General features: G+C 38.4%; 1 pseudogene; it reads left to right on the top strand.

Annotated features, from left to right (window-relative positions):
• Positions 1–1,527: 1,527 nt before the first annotated feature.
• Positions 1,528–3,120, top strand: LOC139829256 (histone-lysine N-methyltransferase SETMAR-like; annotated as a pseudogene).
• The last annotated feature ends 19,790 nt before the right edge of the window (positions 3,121–22,910 follow it).

The following is a 22,910-nucleotide window of genomic DNA, read 5'->3' as shown; positions in this document are numbered from 1 at the left end:
CCAGTGAAGTATCTGCATTCTCATTGCTGCTTGATACAGCACACAATGTGTTGAAAAGGGTGCTGATACTGTTTGAGGAGATGGATACCAGGATGGAGGGCAATGGTTTATCCAAATATATATGTAAAGGAGGAATATTTTGGGACTACAGCTGTCTTGTCTGGTACGACTGTTTGGTTTTTTTTTTTCTTATTTATTTTTGAGGAAAGGGGAAACAGATGATAGCTTGACTTTGTGCCATTTCTGTGAGGTGTAACCATGTTTGAGACATGCAGGTGAAGAAAGAGGAAGGGACACTGTCAATTTAATTGTTGAGAACAGATGGAGAAGTGAATCAAAGGAAATTATCATAAAGGTGGTAAAAGACGTGTATATAGCACAAAAGTGGTAACTAACTTGATAAGCAGGCAAGGTAAGAGCAATTACTATTGATTATTATTTATAAGCTAAATGGATTGAGATAGGCACTAGCTTTCTTTTGCAAAAAAAAACCTCAAAGTAGTGGCTTGGGAGTCTGAGAGATTTTGGTTTTAGAAGTCTTTTGTAGTTTTATCATTCTTGAAATAATATTCTAATAAATTTCAAATAAAAATGGTGTCCATGTCTTACTTGCTCTGAAAGTTGGTGTACAATGTGCAATCTAAAACAGAATGAAAAAAAGCTCCAGAGGTATTGTGTTTTTCACATTACATTAAAAGGAAAATATAATGGCTTTGTTTGCGTACTTGCAGAATAGGAGCAAAATGATTTCAGAATGCTGAATTTTGATAGAAAACAATAAGCCTCATTTATTTGTATGCAATTGTATCTATTTTGATGGTGTATTTCATTGTTCTGATTTTGCCAGTGCATTTGCTTTTCCTTTTTCTTTCTTTTTTATCTTCTCTCCAATTCACCGTTTCCAGGGTAGAGTTTCCAGTGATATAAATAGGCAAAGTTCTTTGAAAATTATGAAGTAATGTCTTCATCTAAAATTGTAAGGAAGTAACTATCCTCATTTGTTTAGTTAAGTGATAGCTGTTTTTCTCATTGTAAGCAATGGCATTCCACTTTTTAAATTAAATCATTACTTTCTAGTACTTGAAGAGATTGTGACAGCAGTTGTTGAGACAGTGGAGTCATGCAGAATTTGTGGTTTTCATATGTCACTAACAGAAGTTATATGTACAGAGCAAAAAGAAAATATAGTGCTGCTGGCAGGAATTTATGAAGAGCTGTATTCTTTTGTTTTTATGCACACCACAGTGTGAGGTAGACAGATGACAGTGTTAGTAGCATAATATTTCTAGGAGGAAGGATGTGTTTGTATTAGGTTGGTGCAAAAGGAGTTTCATTTTTTTTCATTGTTGAAATTTGCCATTTGATATTGGAATACATTCTTAAGTAAATGTGATTACGTTATACATCATTTTAATGTGCTTTTCTCGCTTTATAGGTTTGTTTGTTTGTGTGTTTGTTTTTTTTTTTTTTTTTTTTTTTTTGCTACCGACTTATTACTTGCTGTTTATTTTATATCTATTTTAAACTATGGAAATGATGTTAGACAAAAAGCAAATTTGAGCAATTTTCTTATTCGAGATCAAAATGAGTCATAAAGCAGCAGAGACAACTCACAATGTCAACAACGCATTTGGCCCAGGAACTGCTAATAAACATATAGTGTGGTGGTGGGTCAGGAAGTTTCACAAAGTAGATGAGAGTCTTGAAGATGAGAAGCATAGTGACTGGCCATCAGAAGGTGACAATGACCAGTTGAGAGCTATCATCAAAGCTCATCCTCCCACAACTACACAAGAAGCTGCAGAAAAACTCAGCATTGACCATTCTATAGTTATTTGACATTTGAAGCAAATTGGAAAGGTAAGAAAGCTCGATAAGTGGGTGCCTTGTGAGCTGACCAAAAATTAAAAAAAATATCATTTTGAATTGTTTTCTTCTCTGCTTCTACGCAACAACAACAAACCATTTTTCGACTGGATTGTGATGTGTGATGAAAAGTGGACTTTATATGACAACTGGTGACAACCAGCTCAGTGGTTGGACCAAGAAGAACCTCCAAAGCACTTCCCAAAGCTAATCGTGCACCAGACTGAAAAATCTGCTCAGCAAATGGATGAAATGCACTGAAAAAATACAACACGTGCAGCCCGCATTGGTCAACAGAAAGGGCCCAATTCTTCTCCATGACAATGCCCAACCACATGTCACACAACCAACACTTCCAAAGTTGAATAAATTGGGCTACGAAGTTTTGTCTCATCTGCCATATTCACCTGACCTCTTGCCAACCGACGACCACTTCTTCAAGCATCTCGATGCCTTTTCGCATGGAAAATCCTTCCACAACCAGCAAGACGTAGAAGATGCTTTCCAAGAGTTCGTTGAAACCTGAAGCATGGATTTTTATACTACAGGAATAAACAAACTTATTTCTCATTGGCAAGAATGTGTTCATTGTAATGATTCCTATTCTGGTCTACCATCTGCATGGTACATTGGAGTTAATTGTTTTGTATGTGAAACTTGGATTTTTTTTTTTCCTAAAGTACATTTACTTCTATTTTCATATATTGTTTTTTGTCTGCCTTATATTGCCCAGTTATTCAATATTGTCAGGTCTTCCTACAGCTAACACACATACACAAAGCTTTTCTGCAGAGGTTTTAGAGCCACAAAGATGATGAAGGGAGTGGAGCATCTCCCTCATGAGGAAAGGCTGCGGGAGCTGGGTCTCTTTAGCTTGGAGGAGACTGAGGGGTGACCTCATTAATGTTTATAAATATGTAAACGGTGAGTGTCACGAGGATGGAGCCAGGCTCTTCTCGGTGACAACCAATGGTAGGACAAGGGGTAATGGGTTCAAACTGGAACACAGGAGGTTCCACTTAAATATGAGAAGAAATGTCTTCACGTCAAGGGTGACAGCGCACTGGAACAGGCTGCCCAGGGAGGTTGTGGAGTCTCCTTCTCCGGAGACATTCAAAACCCAGCTGGACACGTTCTTGGGTAACCTCATCTAGGTGTTCCTGCTCTGTCAGGGGGACTGGAAATCCCCAGAAACTTGGATATCTGGAAATTCCCAGAAAATTGGCAGACTTATCCATGTCTACATCTGTTTAGCAGGAAACAATCACAAAGAGGGACTATAAACACTAGGTGGGGGGAAGTGGGGGGAAGTGATAAATTAAAATCAGTACTGAAAGTAAACAAAACATAGTAAGAGAATATAGTAAGGTAATAATAGCATATTGCTTATTATCTGTGGAACATAACAATACAGAACAATTCTTTTTATTTCATTTTTTTTTCCTGATGTAAAATTCTTTGTTCTTGCTTTTTAGAAGTGTTTGCTCAGTGTCAGATCTGTAGGTTTCTTACTGGTTCGGTGTATTTAAGAAAGGATTTAGCTGAAAATAAATGGGCACAATAATGATGAAGATAGTAGCAAAAGAAGTTTGTAAATTAAGAGAGAAAGCACTATCCTTCAAGGCTTTGTCAGTACCCAATGCATGTAGGACCCTACAGTTTTTTCTCCATCTCTCTTACAACACAGCTTTTCAGCAACATCCATAATACACAGCATTAAGTATTAATTTGGAGTTTTATGCTCCAAGGACTTTGCATGTTAGTAACCAGTCTATTATCCACATGTTTTTGTTCTTCCTGCTCCACCTCACACCAATAGATCTTGCATGTTTGTGTTACTGAGGAGATACTAGATAAAGTATGGACATCTGAGCATGCCCTGACAGCTTTAATATCATCCTGAAAATGAGCTGTTGTGAATTGCTAAAATTCTGAAAGGTAACTGTTCAAATTTAAGCAGATGGGAGAGTCAAAATGCTGTATCTTTATAGGTCTTCTTATGCCTTTGCTCCTTAAGATCTGAGTAGTGCCCTTTTCTGTGTCTGTCTGTTAGTATGCTACATTACAGGGCCAGGACACTATTCTGATCAGTCTTAAGCCTTGTTTGTGTTGCTATTGTTTCATTGCCTATCTAGCTAAAATATTTCATATTTTTAAAGGATTGTTTTCTGTTCTTCTGAGATACTCAGAATACTTTTTCTTCATGTAGTGTTATCTGATGAACTACTGAATATCTGCTGTGAGGTGCTGAATGTCCTTTCCTTGCACTGATTTCATTGGGCTTTAAGTTCGGTCACCATGAAAGAAACTTTGGAAGCTTATCTCCCCTGTCAAATTCTTCCTAGCCCTCTAGGTCACACACAAATGTGGGCTAAAAGAAAAGGAGCTGTCTGTGGTAGCTCACCTATGCTATTATAACTCAATGAAGGAAAATACAGAAAATGAAGCCATCTGGTCATAGTTGTTCAGCTTGGAGAAGAGAAGGATCCAGGGAGTACTTAATAGGGGCCTATAAGAAAGATGGGAACAGACTTTTTAGCAGGGCATGCTGCCATGGGATAAAGTGTTAATGATTTTAACCTCAAAGACAGTAGATGTAGACTAGTTGTAAGGAAGAAAGTTTTTACAATGAAGGTGATGACATACTGGAACAGATTCCCCAGAGAGGTGGCAGATGTCCCATCCCTGCAGATGTTTCAGGCCAGGCTGGATGGGGCTCTGAGCAACCTGATCTATTTGAAGATGTCCCTGCTCATTGCAGGGGGTTGGACTAGATGACCTTTGAAGGTCCCTTCCAATGCAAACTATTGCATGATTCTTTTGAAAGTTCAGATGGCAGGTGATTTTCTGTATCTACTAATTGACTCTGTGGAGAAAATGAGGAGCTGAATCCAGTGGAAGAGCTATCACCCCCCTTTCACAGCCAGAATTCCTGTTTCCAGAGTTGTGGGGAAAGTTGCTACCTTGGAGCCTGATGTAAATCTGTGAAAACTTCTCTATAATTTGCTGATCAGACATTTCTGTTTGTTTACATGCCCCATCATTGTGATACCTGTGATGTACCAAGGATAAAACTCCCATTTTGTAAAAAACAGGATTCAAATTTAGAGTGGACCAAAACTGATAACTTGATATAGGCAAAACAAAACAAAAAATCCTCAAGCTATAGGTTGATAGTGTTTTCAGCATGTCCATAAATCGAATTAATAGCAGTGTGGAGCAAAATTCTTTGGTCAAAATGGTCTTCATCAAAATGAAAGGCAAATTTGGGCAATGCAACTACCTTATAAATTTGTTCTGAGTTTAATAAACCAATGTAAAAATATAAATTATCTCTTAAACAATGTTGCTTTTGCTTAGTTTTTTTGTTTGGGTGTTTGTTTGTTTTTTTCTTTTTCTTTTTTTTCTTTATTAAAACACAAGATGTTCGAATCGAATAAGGACAAAATTGTACCATTTATGTCAAGCCCAGCAATCCAAAAACACTGTTCTAGATTAATTTCTGTTTTGGCAATGCTGACTTTCTGTGGGCAAGAAATGCCTGTTGATTTATACACTCGTGCAATTAACTTCATACTTGATATATCTTATCTTAGAGGACTGACATTCTGCTAAAGTAGCCTTTAAAATAATAGTGTCATTTAAATGGTCAGCAGAAAAGTCATTAATTATAGATCCCATTTTACACCTCATTTAATTTATTATTTGATAGTTATTTATTTTTGCCTCTGGCTAAAAGAGAATAAATCTACTCATTCATTCTGCATGGTGTTCTGTCTGCTTACTAGAACAGAAACATTAAATACCAAAACACTTTTTTTTGTGTGTGAAAAACTAATTGATTTACTCTTTCCTTCTTGCAGTTTGTAGATTTTCTTTGATTTAATGCCATGCAATTAGCAGCTGTGGAAATACTTCACATGTCCACCTTCTTAACTCATAGCTGAAATCCCGTTAATGGTTCCTCTTGTTTTAGATTGAAACCGATCACTTACCCATGCTACACTGGTGTATTTGAGATGTTGCATAATTATCACAAGAGGTAGCCCTTTTCAGGAGACATAGAACAGACTATTTCTTTATACATATTTTCATGATATCTGAAGTATCATGACTGGCTTTTAAGTTGTTGCTGTTTGAAATGAACAGGACAGCTGGGAACCCTTTGCTTAGGCAGCTCGAAAACTCAGGGGGTTCTTGCTGGATCTCTTCCACTTCCATCCTGTGTTTTCCAGATGCGAGGAAGGTTTACAACTGATGTAAAGTCAAGTCTTAGGTTGCCTGTACTCTCCTCCTTCAGATCTCAACAGGAATGGTTTATCTACCTTGGGAAATGCTGGAAACATTTGTTCTTTCCCTGAATATTTTCTATTTCCAAGTTTCATAGTACTGCTTGTACTTCTTGTTTTGCACTTCACGCTTTCTTGTAAGATTTCAACGTCTAAGTGTGGAAAGAGGTTTAAACTGGAATTGTGATAGCGGAAGGTTGGCAAAGCTCCCAGAAGATGGCATGTGAGCCTTCGTCAAGGTAGCATGCTCAAAGTTTTCTGTTTTCTCTTTAAATTGGAGAGGGAATTATATTCCTTCAGTTTTGAGTCCAGACAACTTCAAAATTGCTATGAATTTGTCCCAGTGCCTGAAGGAAAGGCAGAAGTGAGAAATGTACAACTTTGTAAGCAAAAGATAATATCTGGGAGTTCAGCTCTGCAGGTGCTGTGGTTCAGGTTGCTCCTCAAGTTATTCTTCTCATTCCTTCTCTTCCTCTCTCAGTCTCTGCTCATCTTAAACCTTCTTCCTTTTGATGCCTGAAAAAACTTGGCAGTGCTTATGAAATCTTTGTGCTGTTCTGGTGAACTCCCATGTGTCTCTTCCCAGTGCTTCCTGTGCACCAGTCTGCATGTGCCGGTTGTCCCTTTGGTCTTTTGGAAGATCTTATTCTGTCTATAATAGTACAAGAAACTTCCCCAGTGGAGCCCTGTTTATGTCCCAGATATTCTGAGAATGTAAAGCGCCTCGTTTTCTAATGCACTATGCAAGTCTGCTTTGATTCATACAAATGCACTGGTACTGATGGCAATCAAAGTAAGGAGAGGAGAACAGGGCTTTTAGAGGGTGGTTTATATACAAAGACCTTTTTACACACTAAATCTAAAGAAGAGTTTTAGGATTATATATTAGGATTTCCTAAACTTAAACACAATTAGTAAAACAGTGGCTTGAATTAAAGTTCGCGTCTTGATTTTCCTTTTAATGGATATGATTCATGTTCACTGAATGGATAAATGAAGATTAATGAGCCCTGGAAAATGTTAATTATACTCATAGGATGAAATTACCTTATGATGAAACCATCATAAAAAGTGTTTATAGACTGTAAACAATATGCTCTAATCTGTACCATGACTCTTGCCTCAGAGATCTGCAGCATGTGTTTTTGAGGGAGTAACAGTTCATAAACATTCAAGACAACTGGATTAAATTTTTAACAAAGAACACATTATATGACTGATGAAAACAGTGTGACAGTCCTCAATTATGATTTTTACTTTGTAATTGGATAAGGACTCACAAAGCTGGAGAAACAGGAATTTCAGTAATTTTCTGAAACTTTGAATGTAATAGTAATACTTGAAGATACATGTACAGAAAAGTGCCTGGTTGAACAAGAAGGGTTAGACTTTTAGAAATGTGTACATTTGCTTTTGAAATAGAAGACAAAAGGTAGTGCCAAAATTAAAATTAATACACAAGGGGTGAATGCAGGTAATTACAGCAATGCCTGCTCATGCTTGGATAAAGGTCAAGATCAGGACTGAATTCCAGAAGCTTTCTGCAGTTGAAACCTATTAAATAGTCTGTGCAGCTTTAATGTGTTAAGTGATTTTTTTAAATTGTTTTTTTGTGTTAAATGTGTGTTGCTATCCAAATCTGTTAGTCTCCACAGAACACACACTGCCTCTATCCCCACCAAAAGCAAAAGCAGGAAAAAAACACCCCATCTGAGAGCAAAGTGAAGTTGTGTCTCGGGATTGTTTTAAGGTGGCTTCCCGTTACAAAGGAGATATATCACATTCTTTTTGCATCTACATGGGTTTCTTTTCTGTTTTGTTTTGGTTTGGTTTTTTTTGGCATCTAGATACTTGATGGCTTTTATTTTTATGAGGGTTTTGCAAAATGTAGCTATGTAACTGTCCAAAAAAAACATGCTGTTGATCCATCTCTTTCCTTACAGCTCTTTGTGTTGTTTATGTTTTGTTTACTTTCTGTGTACCATGTCATCTTTAGCCAGTGTCCAGAAAATACAAGCCATCATGTATAAATGTTGATGCTTTCAGTGACTGGTCTGACATTTTCCAGAATTAGAAGTCCCTATACCCTGTCACTGTTCTCTCCTTTGTACAGTGTAGCTAGGGAATAAACCACTGCTTTGTGTTGCAGATTCAATGTATGAAAGTTTGAGAGACTGTTCTTTTGCCATTTTAAGGACTATTTTGAATGTTTAGCCATTTATGCCCAAATGTCAATGGTTCATGTTTTCCTGGATCCAAGAAAGAAAGTTTTGAAAAACTTTGCTTTGGCAAGATATTCAGTATTGCCTGCTCTAATTGTCTCTTTGTTTATGTCTGTCGCTAATGTCTACTCTCTTCTACCTTTCCTAGTCTAACAGTGTGGTGCTGTGAGTTTGTGCTCAGGTTGCTGGGGAGACCCCTGGATGATTCTCCATGGAATTGTGTGAATTGTGGTGATACAGAAAGCTTCATGAATACTGTGACAAATGATATTGGCTAGCAGAAAAAAGCAAAGGGTAGATGAAAATAAGGTATTGGTTTATCTAACGCATAACCAATCAGCTTCAAAATGTTTAAGGCAGTGATTTAACTTTTTTTTCTTCCTGTCTTCAGCTTTTTTTTTCTTTTTTTCTCCCCCACCCCCCCCTCAAGTGGTATTGCAATTACAGACTATTACTGACCTGGTTTTGTACGTACCAGAGCTTTCTCTTTTGTGTAATGCACTTGCTGATAAAGACTGAATATATTTTTACAAAACATTTTTTTTTTCCAGATATATTCAGTAGGACAGCCTTTTCATCAGCTGTGATAGTACCTAGTGAGCTAATAACTTTCATATGATACTCACCTGCAGCTGTGGTCTTGGGTTTTTACAGTAAGGCCTCTCTGGATGCTCTGGTTTTTATCATGAGTAGCCAAACTTACCATGAGTGGCCAGGGTTACTGAAATTCCAGGCCACATATTGTGAATTTCTCTTAACCTGGTTGCTTGGTGATGGGGTCCTTGAAGACCAGTAAGTACCAGAAGATAAAGAAGAAGCTCTGTCAGTAGAGGCTGCAAACCATCAAGATAAGAACAGTAAAAGAGACGCCTGGAGGATGGAGAAAGAGAATTTAATAGGAAACGAAGAAGCCCCCAGACCCAAAATTACCATTGGACCACAAGGTATGTGGACAGTGCGTGAAGGACACGTGAAGAGTGGGGGCACAGATTGTGAGAGTTTAAAAGCCCATGCCTCTTTTTTCTCAGGGTCACTCCCCTCAAGAGGCACCGAGTCCAGACTGCTTTTTCACTAAGTCTTTCAATTTATTTTATCTTTTGATTAAATAACTTTCTTTTTTTTTAAGCACAAACGTCTGAGACTACGCTACAGGAAACCTAGGGTCAGGAACATTTCTTTAACATGCTCATGGGTCTGTCAGGTGACTTACCTTGATGGTGCGGGGATGCTGGGTCTTCCAATACCCAGTTGCAAGGTGAAGTGATCCCAAGTTATCCTGTCCTCTATTATGTCCTCTTCAGCAGCAGAGTACAGGGTACCCTCAAGTACCTTCTGTCCTCTCTCACAGAGCATCCTCTACCCACAGGTCTCAGAGACACGGCAATTGCTTGTACTTACACTGTATGTGGGGTTTTGCATGTGGATAGTAGAGACTGCATGATCGAACATCTTGGCTCATCTACTGCGTGTAACATGTAGGGATTAGGAAGACTTCCAATATAAATGCGTGTTCCTGAAGAGTGATTTATTGTAACAATTCTTTGCTGTTAACAGCTACTGTTAAGCAGTAGTGATTTTCGTTAGCAAATGGCCTTTTTTTTTTCAGCTTGAAAGCAATGTAATTAATTGCAGCTATCATTTTTTATATTGTTTGGGATTTCATTGCTGATTCTTAATTACAGCACATCTCTAGGAGAAAAAAAATTTAAGAAAGACTTGTATGGAAAAATCCTGTAAAAGTTCTACACACATCTCCACAATCAGTTATATTTGCTGGTTGCGATTTATGAGTGTCGTTGCCAGAACTGCTATACAAAAATGTTCTGTCCCATAGTCCTTTCCTGCATTTGGGGGTCAAGTGAAACCATTACAGTTTTGTTAACTTTAATTCATTTTCTTTTTACTGTAACCCATTGGAACATAAGCGATATCATCTCAGCTTCCTCTCAGTAGGATTCAAAAGGAATTTCCAGTCAGTGTTGCTCACAGAAATGGCTGCTCCAAAATGGGCAGAAAACTTTTTTCTTCTGTGGAGTTTTTCTTGCTTTGACCTCTATAAAAGAAAATCCTTTCTAAAACAAGCCATCTGTTATGGGCCATTAAAGTGACATAGTATAGCGCTGAGGAAGTCTGAAACATTTGTCGAATTATTATATCAATAATAACTTTTTAAAGCAGAAAAATAACTTTATTGCATTAAATGATATTGCTGCAATTTAGCTACAGTAAAATGTTAATGCAGAAAACACAAGTGGGAAACACCTTACTTATTTTTTTTTTATTTACTTGCTTTTTTTTTTATCTCAAAGAGAGCTAGTAACTGTGATGTGCTTTGAGTCTTGCTCATTGCTCAGAGGGGGAACTGACCAAGGCATGATTAGAGTGCTTGGGGAGAAAGGAAGAAACATTGCTGCTGAAAAGAGACTGCTTTTGCTGAGAAGGTCTTCCTCAGCTAGACAGGCATTTCAGGTGTTCCCCAGCAAAGAAATGCATTGCTGCATGCAGGGAATAGAAAAGCCATTTCCTTTATGAATCTGTTTAGAATTCAGACCACACTTTTAAGTCTCACACCAGTGTGGTTCTGTTAGTTGAAAGCAATGCTGAAGTACCCATGCAAGAGAGGTTTCTGCCTCTAACAGGAATTTTGGGCTTCGTGGTTGGAGTATAAATTTAATGTTGGTTCTTGCTCATGCCTGTGTGAACCCTGACAAGCTGCAGTAAAGGAGATTAAGATCAGTGGTTGCTTCCATGCTGAAGAGAAAATTGCCAAAATAGGACATAAGGGCATATAAAGTCTTAATAACTGACTTTGATCGGATTGTCTATTCTTTCTACTGCCACTCTTATTTCTGGCAGTGATAGTTTTCCTATTGGGGATATTTCAGTCATGTAAAAGGTCCCCATATAGTTGTATTGCTACAATAAACTCATTCTAGCTTTACATATACACCATTTCTGTAATTATTTTGTAGGATTATGCATAGGGGCAAAAGGCATAAACGAGTGACTGTTGCCAAGTGGATTTTCCACTTTCCAAAGCAGTCTTGATGACTTCACTTGCCTGCCTGCTGTTCCGAAGGAGATCCTGGTTTTACAAATATTAGCAAGTTCCAGATCAAGCCTGTTCGAGGTGAAGCACAAACGGGAATATATTTGCTGTGATGGAACTTGTGATAAAGTGCTTTGAACCCAAGGAGTCTGTGGCCTCAATTAAGAAAGTCTTCCTTAGCCTGAGAATTTTTCTTGCAGAGATAAGTTTGGTCAGGTTATTAAGGTTAAAGTCTTTGTTATTGAGATCTTCTTGTCTTCTCCAACTACATATGTTTTATTTTACTGCAATTGTTGTCTTGTGTACCTTTCTGCTACAGAGCTTTATACTCATAAATGGACTTTATTTTTTTTTAATTATATTTATTTTTTTTAAAGCGCCTGACATGATTGCAGTCTTTACACGAACAGCTGGACTTGGAAGACATCATACTGTACTGGGTATTTTTTTTTTTAAAAACAAGTTATGAGTATCTTTTAATGGTCTTCAGAACAATGCGTTCAATCCTTGCTTGCCATCATTCCAGACATAATATTTATTGAATGCCTTCCCTAAACAAAAGCTAAACATCAGTTTTACTTGTTTTTTAGGCAACTGTATTACTGGTAGTTTTTTTCACCTTTAATCCTGAAATGTTGCTGAAAGATTCAATCCCAGATTCACATCCAGATTTCCTCAAAGCATGGAAGATTTACAGATCTACGAAGGCACTTTGTCTCTGAATGGGAAGCTTATGCTGCAAGTTAAAACCTGCACTTGTAGTGTATGGCCAAGTAAAGGGATTTCAAATTGTTTGCAGATTGCAGGCAGTGATGAGTGAGCACTGAAAACATTTGAACTGCTTTGCTGTGGTATCAATCTGTTGTGTTAAGAGAGAGCATATGGCCACGTCACTCAGGCCGCTCAGCTATTGCGAACGCCGGCACCTCAGCAGATTTCTGATCAGGAGTGTCTGATAATCCACAGGTGCTGGTGATGATTTGCTTGGGATTCCTGCTCTTCCTATTGACAGCTGGCATAACAAGATATCCAGGTAACTTACATGCATATGGAAATGTTGTTTTTTTTTTCCTTTAACGGACGACAGTCATGAGGCTGTTTGTTTGTGAAATGGAATATATTATGGTTTAACATTTGTGAACATAATATCTTAAAGACTTCGACAAATTTTGGGTAATTTTGAAATTATTTTGAACTTAGCCTGCTAATATGTTTAACACAAGTTTCTAACCAGGCTAACAATTTGCCTTACGTACAAATTTTCCATATAGCTACTATATCCAACAGTAAACAGACTGTATGTTCTAATGTAATCCAAATTTTAATTCAATCATATGGCAACACCATGGTGATAATTTTCTTCATGTTCTAGCAATTACACTTGGCATTTGCTGCACCATACAAAACATCTTAGTTACACTTGAGTAGACTTTGTTGGGGTTTTGGGTGTTTTTTTTTGTTGCTGTTTGTTTTTTTCTTTTTGGTGTTTCTTGTGTGGTTTTGTTTGTTTGTTTGTTTTTAGCAGTAGTATTGCTAAGAAACCTTTACCATTACTGTACAGATATGGTAAAGAACTGATTTGTTTGCAGTTAAAAATACAGCTCTCCCAAAGTGATTCTGATTATCGAAATTTCTCGTAGCATGTGAAGGGAAAAAACGTTCTTCAAGGAAGAAAACCTTTGGCTTCGTTATGAAATTCTTAGGTAATCATGAAGACTATGTCATCCCAAGACTTGAAAGTTTGACACTTATATCTTTTCATGCCATCTTAATAACTTTGAAGACACTAAGTGGCTCAGTCTCTGAAAAGGTAGGATGAACAAGATGAGAGAACTTCATGAATTAATTATTTTTCCTGTTCATTGTATTTCACTGGTGATATTTCAAAATACAATGAACAATTGTAATAAGAGTTACAGGGAAATTATCTGTAATCCAGATAAAGAATTATTTTGGTTTTGAACACAACCTACCAGTTTAAAGTTTCATGGTAGTGAATATGGGACTATTTAAAAAAAGGGGGGGGAGTGAGGGAGCCTATTTTCTTCAATTCAGTCTTTTAGACTCCTAGGCATCAGAGAGAAAAGTAAGTAAAATAGAAAGGTGCTGTGTCTTCTTGTGAAATTGCTGGTTTCTGCTGCCACGATTCTGCATCACTGCCATTAGATCTTAACCGTATATATTCCTTTTCTCTGTGAAGTTTTTGTTACGGATGTGTTCTTATTACCAGCATAGTAACACTACCAGATATGAACGAAAAATGGTATGTTACTGTACGATAGCTACTGGTTACCAGGAAAGTGGTGAAACACAATTCGTTTCTGATTTTACAGGCCAGAGACTGTTAAAGCTTTAAACTAATAACATGCGGGGTGGTGGGAAAGTTGTTGGTGCGTTACTTGTTTCAAACAGTAGAAGGAAGCACAGAGCTGGTTTGTGTAAGGATGGAGCTTTGCTGAGGGCAAAATGTGGCACTTCAGTGTCCTGGGTTTCTGGGGGGTCAGATGCTTTGCAGAAGCCGAGGCTGATCCAGGTCCAGCACAGTGAGCAGGCAGGCTGCAGCTCTTGTTCCCTCTGAGAAACATCACTGATTTGGTCCCCATTTCTTTGCCTGCCAGCCAGGGCTGCATTTTAAATGAGCTGCTTTTGAACATCTTGGTTTCCTGTGGGAGTGGTGTTCCTTTTGCTCTTGAAGCTGTTATGCTCAGTGTCTCATGGTGGATATTGTGCAGCTAAAATTCAGGCGATGGTTTAAGGTTACCTGATCTTTATGAAGGACAGCATGGGGAGACAGCTGCTAAAAATGAGCAGGAAAGGGCATAGAAATGTAAAAGGAATAGAGCCTGTTGTGTGTTGGGCTTCAGAGGTGGTGGTTTGTGGAGCAAAGCCCTACAGAGTAGGGAGGAGGAAGAAGTAAGGAGGTTTGGTTTGATTTTGAGGTAGAGAACAATACTGCAGGGAGCAGCTAGAGCCCTAATAAGGGTCAGAAGAAAAAGGTGTGATCTCAGAGGTTGAACTTTTGTTGAACAGTCTTAGTTTGAAAAAAGAAAATTGGAGTCCTGGAAGAAGAGAAACATGCTGTCCCATGAGAGCATTCTTTGGCAAAGAGGTCATTTAATTAATCAGATGCGTTGCACAAGAAAAAGCTCTAATCCATTTCTTGTATGTGTGCTCAAAAACAAACAAATGTAAAGCAGTTCTCTTTGTGTGTTATTTATAGCTGCTAGTCCTTGCAACACACTGTTCCTCTGTGATAACCTTAGGCTGCACTTTGGCTTTTCAGACTCCTAGGAGTTCTCTGGAACAAGCTTTCTTCTACAGCAGCTCTTAACTTTGGTTACTGGCACGCTATGCACCTTGCGAGTCTCAGACCATTGGACTCCGCCGTAGTGCTGCAGGTAAATTGGATGTTTTGTGGAGCAGAATTCAAGCCTGCAAGTGACTGGAGGCTGTTCTGAGGTTTATTATTTTTATTGGTACGTGTTTTAAGGTGGCCAAGATAGTAACCTTTTTGGATCAAGTGGCAAACAAACTTTTTTCATGGATAGTGTAAGAGAAGGCAGGGTATGAGAGTGAAAGGATTCCACGTTTCTGTTGGGAAATGGCTGTGAAATAGAAAGCTGATGAAAAAATAACAAAGGCAGTTTGGGCACATGTCATCTGCTTACTGTCTCCGTTAGCTTCATTGTGGGTCCAGCTCTGTAAACAGGATGATGACTGAAAGTTGTTCGAACTGTTATTGTGAATCTTCCTTAATCCATTGGCTTTTCCCTTGCGCCTTCTTTACTGAACACCAGTTCTGACTTGGACGTAGTTTCCAGGCAATTGTTCCAATCCATAAATGATGTAACAAAATGAGACCATTTTAGAGTTTGGTTGAAATGGGGGGCACCTTTATAACATGGCATAACAGCTTTCATGTGGGTTAGTTGCCCTCATTAATTAACAAGTAAGTCCTATCCCCCCAAACAGATTCTTACCATGCATGTTAGAGATTTTATTTCAGTTTGAAATAAAAACGAGACTTCATTACAAACTCCTAATTTGATTGTATGATGTTTCAAGTTTGTAATGGTTCACTGTACAGATAGAAATACAAAATTGCTCCCTACCTTGTAGAGTCATTGCACTCTTGTTGCTTCGTTTGTTTAGAGAATGTTTTGAGACTTGTTCTCTTGGTCGTTCTTTTTTTACTTATTCATTATAAGGATCCATGGATTGGTTTGAGAATAAACCCCATACTAGCCTATTTCTTTCATGCAAAGCATTTGGTTGAGTTCTTCTGAGCATTCCATTAAATCTCAAGATATAGATCTACTTGGTCACAGACTGCTGCTCTTTAACCAGAAGTCACGAATAAGAAATGCAGACCCTGTGTGTGTTACTGTTCATGATCTGCTGAATATTCTCATAAATTATGCTTGTCTAACAATAGCAGATGCTCAGGTTTCTGGGAATCAGAGATCAACAAAAATGACAAAAATGTGTGTAACTGGGATTTTTTGCAAAATTGGTCAGCCTTAAAACATTTTCTGGTATTTCTGTTGTGTTCAGAGCCCGGATCTATTCTGTTTTATTCTCATATATTTAGAACTGTAGGACTGTAGCAGATACTTCCAAAGGACTTCCAAACAGAGACCCAGGTTATCAAAAATTTGAAGAACTATTGCATGATCTCATTGTTGTGAAGAAAAAATACAGGAAACAGAGTTCTGCTGTGTTCCTCTTGGCCAAAATGTGATTCCAAAGCTCTTCAAGAGCAAGGTTAATGGCTGTTTTCGTTATATAGCCTGGTTACATTTCATAGCAATTTCAGATTGTATCTGCCTGAAGCATAGTGCAAACATGTTCCCTGAAATAATACGACACAAGTAAAAAGTCATCATGCTAATAACTTTAGTTTCCATTTTTCTCTAGTTTTTTTGTGACATAGATTATTATGTTCAAATTTGTAACCTTTTTCTCCTTTCTTTTTTTTTTTTTAAAGAAGCCTTGTCTGTTTTTCATAGATTTTACTGGAAGTTTGTAATGGATTAATTGTAAGACAATAGACTAATTATAATGTGATCAGCAAGTGACTGTTGGACTCGTGTTACGTTAGGCTGGGTAAAGGAGGAATATTTCTTTCGAAATAAAATCCATTTATTTCTGCATTTAGGCACCAACTTGCTTATGGAGATTTTTGAGGCCATCTTCTCAGTTCATATGGTGCAATTTAAGACCACCTAGACTTAAGTCTTTAGATGATTAAAATTACGGCATCTAACAACCAATTACTAGTGAACGGCTACACACAGAGAAACAATAAGTTTCTCTCAAAGAAATGATGTGACATTTAGGTCTCAGCACTTGATTAGGTGAAAAATGTCCTAAGTGGACCTGGAAGTATCACAGAGCCATAGGTAGGATTGAGGAAGAAGTTACAGAAAATGAAGAAAATTAAATCCAAATATTTTTAAGGAATTAAGATATAAATCCATGTCACAAATACCATTGCAGAACTAACTAGCAGAGTGCAGACAATGTAACAGGCTGATAGAGATAAACAGTTTCCCTGTGAGGAGAAACTAGGACTTACCATCCTGAGAAAAATGCAGACAAGCAGAATGGGACAGCAGTGTAGCCTATACTTAAGGTAACTCGGATCTAAGCCTATTTTTCTTTCTCTTAGGTATTGTAAAATGGCCCAGACTGAGAAGCTGAAATTGCAAGACAAAGTTACCTGAAGCTGAGCTCTGTCAGTTGGCAGTCAGAGTTCTCCCTTCCTGTGTGTCCTCAGCCTTGCGGGCACATCACTGGGCTGCTGTGAATTCCCTTGAAAGGCAAGTTTTTCTCTCTGATAACCTGAATTACTGAGAAGAAAAAAAATCCCCAAATGTCTCAGGCAGCAAGAGCCATGGGATGTGTGTATTCCAGGAGATGAGCACAGGAACAGTGAGGGCACAGCAACATGTTTGTGACCTGTGAGGAGCAAAGCTCTGCTCTAGTTGCTTTTGTGCATACCTATATGCCATTCTCCAAAGTAAAGGGTGAAGGATGTGGGATATCAACTGCTGTTAGATCACTATTTAGATTCCCTAGCCCTTCTTTCTTGCATGAGAGGATATCGTCATACTCTTTTTTTTCTGTGTAACAAAAATATTTAGAAGATAAATTTGTTTGCTTTTCCTGTATTGACTATTACTATTTTTAGAAGTACTATGAAAATAAACACAAAGCCTATTACTTAAATGTATAATTGGTGAAAAGAAACCAAGCTGACAGTTGCATGTGATGTCTACAATAGAGCTGTATCTTCCTCGTTTTAGAAAAATCTTGAGTCTGAGATAAAAGATAAAATCCAAACAAAGAGTATCCCCTTCCCTGTTGTAGTCTCTCTGAATAGGCATATAGGCAGCTGCATTTAGCTATGCCTTATCAATACTAATTTGAAAGATTTATGCTCTGGAACAAATCTAGGAATTGACAGTTATTTCATATAGTACATATGGGTATCTTTATCCATAACGGCAAATATATATTAGAGTCTTGCAGGCATATTATCCTTTGATGCATGCTTAGCTCCTGTTACTATTAATGGGAATTAAATATGTTGAAAGAAGAAAATACTCTCTGGTGTGTCATTTTGAAGACCGCAGCTTTTAAATGCCTTGCTTTGTAGAAGTGGCTTTTCTGATTTGACCAGCGGTGAAGAATGTTTACAACATTATACATGTGTACATTTTTAAATATCAGCCAGAAATAATTGTTTACTTGGAGAGGATAATGTTGTGGATGTTGCAGTTGTGGTATTTTCTGTTATGAATGTAATACAAGTGCAAAGTCTTAGCCGTGGCAAGTGTGCAGAGCATTCATGCCGTATCCCTGAGCAGTGCCACCATCAAACAGTAGCTCCAAACTCTTTTCTCATCAGTATTTGTGTTCAAAGCTCTCCCTCAGGAAAGTCATGAGAGGAGGGAGAGAGGTAGAAAGACTTTTCTTAGTCCTTATTCTGGCTGCCTTCTTGGATTTTGCCTTTAATCTCTTTGCTTCACTTTGATGCAGACACCTAGGCAGTTCCACCAAAAAGTACTGAGAGGAACTCTTTGCCAGCTGCCTTCTGTGTTTGCTTTCTCTTTGGGCCTGTCACATGTATCAGTGCTGCACACAGTGGGCGGGGGGGTTACTGCTTCAACAGTCTGGTGGTGAATGGCTTTCTTGCATTTCTCAAAAGTGAAGTGGAGAATGCAAATTCCAGTGTGATCTACCTGAACTGTGACAGCAGTCTTACAGCCCTACCTGTTGCTTCGCTTTAGGTACTGATTGCTAGGAATTATTCTTTGGAACAAAGTCTGTTGTGTTTTCAGGTCACTAAATATTACCTGTATTATTTAAAGCTCATCTTTCATCAAAACAGAGTTCAGTTTTTCAAATTCGAGCTACAGCTTGTTCTTGCAAGTATTTGTCTAGCCATGTGTTGTATGGTGCAGTGCTTGCAGTACAGTGTCTTGTGACACATTGTGTTAATATATTACCTTGCAGTTGCAGTTAATATTTGAACCAAAATATCTTTTTTGTTGTTGCTGTTCAAAATTTGTGAGTTCATTTCAAAAATGCAGTCGCTGAACCTTTATTGAGCTGGCTGGTGAAATTGTCTTGCAGGTTATTGCATACTTATGATCAGGAAACTTAGTATTTCACTGTATCTATTCAAATAATAAGTGTTCTGGCAGAGATTGGGGATGTTTGACAAAAAAACCCAGGTATGGCATCTTTGTTCCTTGTTTTAATTAATGAAAATGACAAGCCTGTATAAAACATATTTTTCTAGAATAAACTGCTAGTAATAGCAGGAAGGAAGAAGTTAAGATCAAAATCCAATGTGATTCAGGGAGCAAAATTTGTGTATTCTGGATCCCTTGGAGAAATTGAATCAGTAAATTCTTGTTTTAATTCGAGCTTGATTCTTTAATCCTTTTCACATTCTTTTGCAGCAGCTTTTAAAAAGTGGTAGTTTAAATTCACCAATTAATTGTGGCAGTGTCCTTTTAATCAGCAAAGAGGGAGAACTGGCAAAATTTACTTGTGGGATTGCAACTAAAACTTTGATGGATGTGTGCACTGTGAATCAACACTGAAGTGGTGAACTGCGAATGAGATATCTTAGTATTTTATTTAAACTAGTTACCTCAGAGGCTGGTATTGGTGTAGCCGCATCAGCATGAAGCCTATATCAGACAGTTAGAATCATAGAGTGGTTTGGGTTGTAAGGGATCTTAAAGACCACCTAGTCCAAACCCCCTGCCATGGACAAGGACATCTTCCAGTCAACCAGGTTGCCTAAAGCCGCATCCAACCTGGCCTTGAACACTTCCAAGGATGGGGCATTCACAGCTTCTCTGGGCTTCACCATCCTCATGGGGAAGAATTTCTTCCTTATATCTAATGTAAATTTACCCTCTTTCAGTTTAAAGCTATTAGCACTTGTCCTATCACTATATACCCTTGTAAGAAGTCCCTTTCCAGCTTTCTTGTAGGTCCTTTTTAGGTATTTAAGGCTGCTATAAGGTCTCCCTGGACGCTTCTCTTCTCCAGGCTGAACAAGCGCAACTATCTAACCTGTCTTCACAGTAGAGCTGTTCCAGCCCTCTGATCATTTTTGTGGCCTCCTCTGGCCCCTCTCCAAAAGGTCCATGTCTTTCTTGTACCGAGGGCTTCAGAGCTGGACGTAGGACTCCAGGTGGGAGCAGAGCAGGACATCAGAGAGGAGCAGAAGGGCAGAATCACCTCCCTGGGCTTGCTGATCGCACTGCTTTTGATGCAAACCTGGGCTGCAAATGCACATTGCCAGCTCATGTTGAGTTTCACAGCCTTGTAGACTGTACTAAGTGTTATCCTTTGGTGCTCTGCACAGTTGTGAATACACTTTTTAGTTAGTTAAAGCGATATCCAGCATATCTGCTGAAGCTATAAGTGTGCCTTTGCAGCAAAATGTAGACATACTTGAAGAGAGGTCAGGTCTTTACCTGGTCATCTACAGGGTCAGAATGCTTTCTTCTCCTATCTTTAAAGTTACAAACATGATACAAACTGATAGAATTTAAACTTTCTGGGATGATATATGGAGGTAGGTCTCTACCTACCTTTTAGGTGCCATTTTCCTTCCAGAGCACTATGAGCAGTGTCCCCAGCCTGAGATACCTTACATGTCTGTCTCCCCTCCCTGTCAAGTCTTTTCTGCAAATCTCAGAGCTTTTGTTGGGCTAACTTGAAGAGGCCTCGGTGGTGTGTACCTGGAAGGTTTTTCTTTCTGGCCACCTGGACTTGGAGGTCTTGGAATTCCTGTTATGTCCTCATGCATTTCATCTTTTAATACATCTGTATCTCGCTTTGCCAACACTTTATTGTCACAGCCTGTGACCTGTGGACTAGACCTCAAGCCAGACTTCTCATCCTGTATAAACCCCCCCCCAACCCTGAACAGTGTTTTTGACAGGGCATTGCCCATGCAGGTGTCTTTGTCTTGAAGCACATCCCATTCTTCAGGAGCTGCCATGAATTATTTGAACGTGTTTGTTTTGTTCCTCAGGACTGTAAACTGCTGTAATTTCAAGTAAATGTGAAACAGTTATCTGCTTTGTGTTTAAAGGAAAGTACAAATTTTCGATCAAAAGCCTCGTTTAACATTTTGGCAGGAAATGTACATGTTCAGTTTGGAAATAATTCTGTTCTGATTCTTAATGACATCCACCTGCACAATCTGATTCAAACAAAACTTGTTTTCTTGCATCCTAGGCCAGTATGCCTTTTTTGACACATACAAACACAGACACACACATGCTGGTGGTACTTGTATAAGACTAAATTAGTCTGTCTTTTTTTTTTTTTTTTTCAGTATTCTTCCTATTTTAAGCCTTGAAGTAAAACCAGATTAATATGATACAGTGTAGCAGCTTGTTGTTGAATGATACTGGATCATACTCCAGTTATTTCAAATAGCTTTGGAAGATACTATTAACTATTTCTAGTTAATCTGCCCTTCCGTGCAAGGCGATATGTGTGGGATTTATTTCCAACAGGATAACCAAAAAAAAGAAAGGGAGTTCTGTTGCTGAAGTGGACCCACTATGACTGTACAATTTAAATTTATTTTTCTTCAGTATAAAATCTTTTAAAATACCATGTTAAAAATAAATATGCCTTGTCATTTTCCACCCACTGGCTTTCTGTTTCTGGAGCAAGCCAGGCACGTCACCTGTATCAGCGTGCATCTGGGACTGAACTCCCAGTGTATGCTTCAGTTGCTGGCTGTTTGTAGAGTTTCAGGAGTGCAAGTTCAAAAAAACTGTAGAAAAACTACTGCTTGGAGGATAATTTTTATTCCTCCAGAGTGCAGTATTTTCAAACTATGAGCAAAATACCTTTCAGGAAAGTTCAGCAAAATGCTGTCTCTTGTGAGGAAAGAATAAAATTATTTGAGATAATAATAAACTAGAAAAAAATCAGCATCTCACAAGAAGTGGGATCCAACAGGAGTCTTGAGATCATTTATTTCGAGAGAAGATTTATCATCAGTTTGAGGGTACTGCTGTGGGATACATGAGGGTGGAGGAAAGAATCTGAGGAAGCCAGCATGGACCTTTAAAATAGGGAAACTTAGAGGTGAAATTCCAGGTGGGGATTAAAGTTCTTTTGCCTCTTATGATCAGTCCCACAAAACTGTGCCACTGATGTGTTCTGGAAGCTTTCCTTAGCTTACATGCCTTGTTTGTTTACTGTGGAAAGATCATCAACACTGTTTGTTTTGTGTATACTGGAATATTACAAGGCACATTACACATCCCTGTCCTCTTGGGATGAGATACATGCTTTGAAGAAAAGAGCTGCACAGTCTGTGAAATTTTATTTGATGTGGGCACCCTTTGTTCACTTCAATTTTTTTCATTAAATAAATGGTTTTAATCACAAACCCCTTTTCATTAATTTACTTAATTGATTCTGAGAAGAAGCTGAAAAAGCACTGAAGATTCAGAAAGACAAAGAAAAGGTGACTTGACATATAATCTGGGATTTCTGGTAACATCTGAATTACCTGAATTTGGGGGGAATGTAGTCACAACTTTAAACCTAAAACGATCTCTGTACAGAGCCCATGTGTCCCAGCAGCTTGCTCGTCAGCCTCACTCCAAGGTGCAGGAGCTATAGCTGTGCCATAGGAATCTGTGTGGTGTCTGACATTCTTCATGTTCCCTTTTTGGAGAGCTCTGCAGCCTTTTCTCACCAGTTGCATAAAGTCTTTTACACCTGTTATATAGGTGCAGTGCTGGTAGGAGGACTGGCTGGTGAGTGTATTTTGCACTTGGCTTGGTGGATTGTGATGTTGCTGAAGGGGGAGTTTGCTGGATGGGAGTAGCTGTCATGGTGGCATTTGATACAAAGATAAATGCAAGTAAATGTTTTTGGGAAATGCAAAGTGTTTGCTCCTTCTCCTAAACTTGTTCTTTG

Source organism: Patagioenas fasciata, chromosome 1 (genome assembly GCF_037038585.1).
Source record: "Patagioenas fasciata isolate bPatFas1 chromosome 1, bPatFas1.hap1, whole genome shotgun sequence".
Lineage (NCBI taxonomy): Eukaryota > Metazoa > Chordata > Aves > Columbiformes > Columbidae > Patagioenas > Patagioenas fasciata.
The sequence above is the reverse complement of the archived record's forward strand: the minus strand, read 5'-3'. Positions and strand labels throughout refer to the sequence as shown.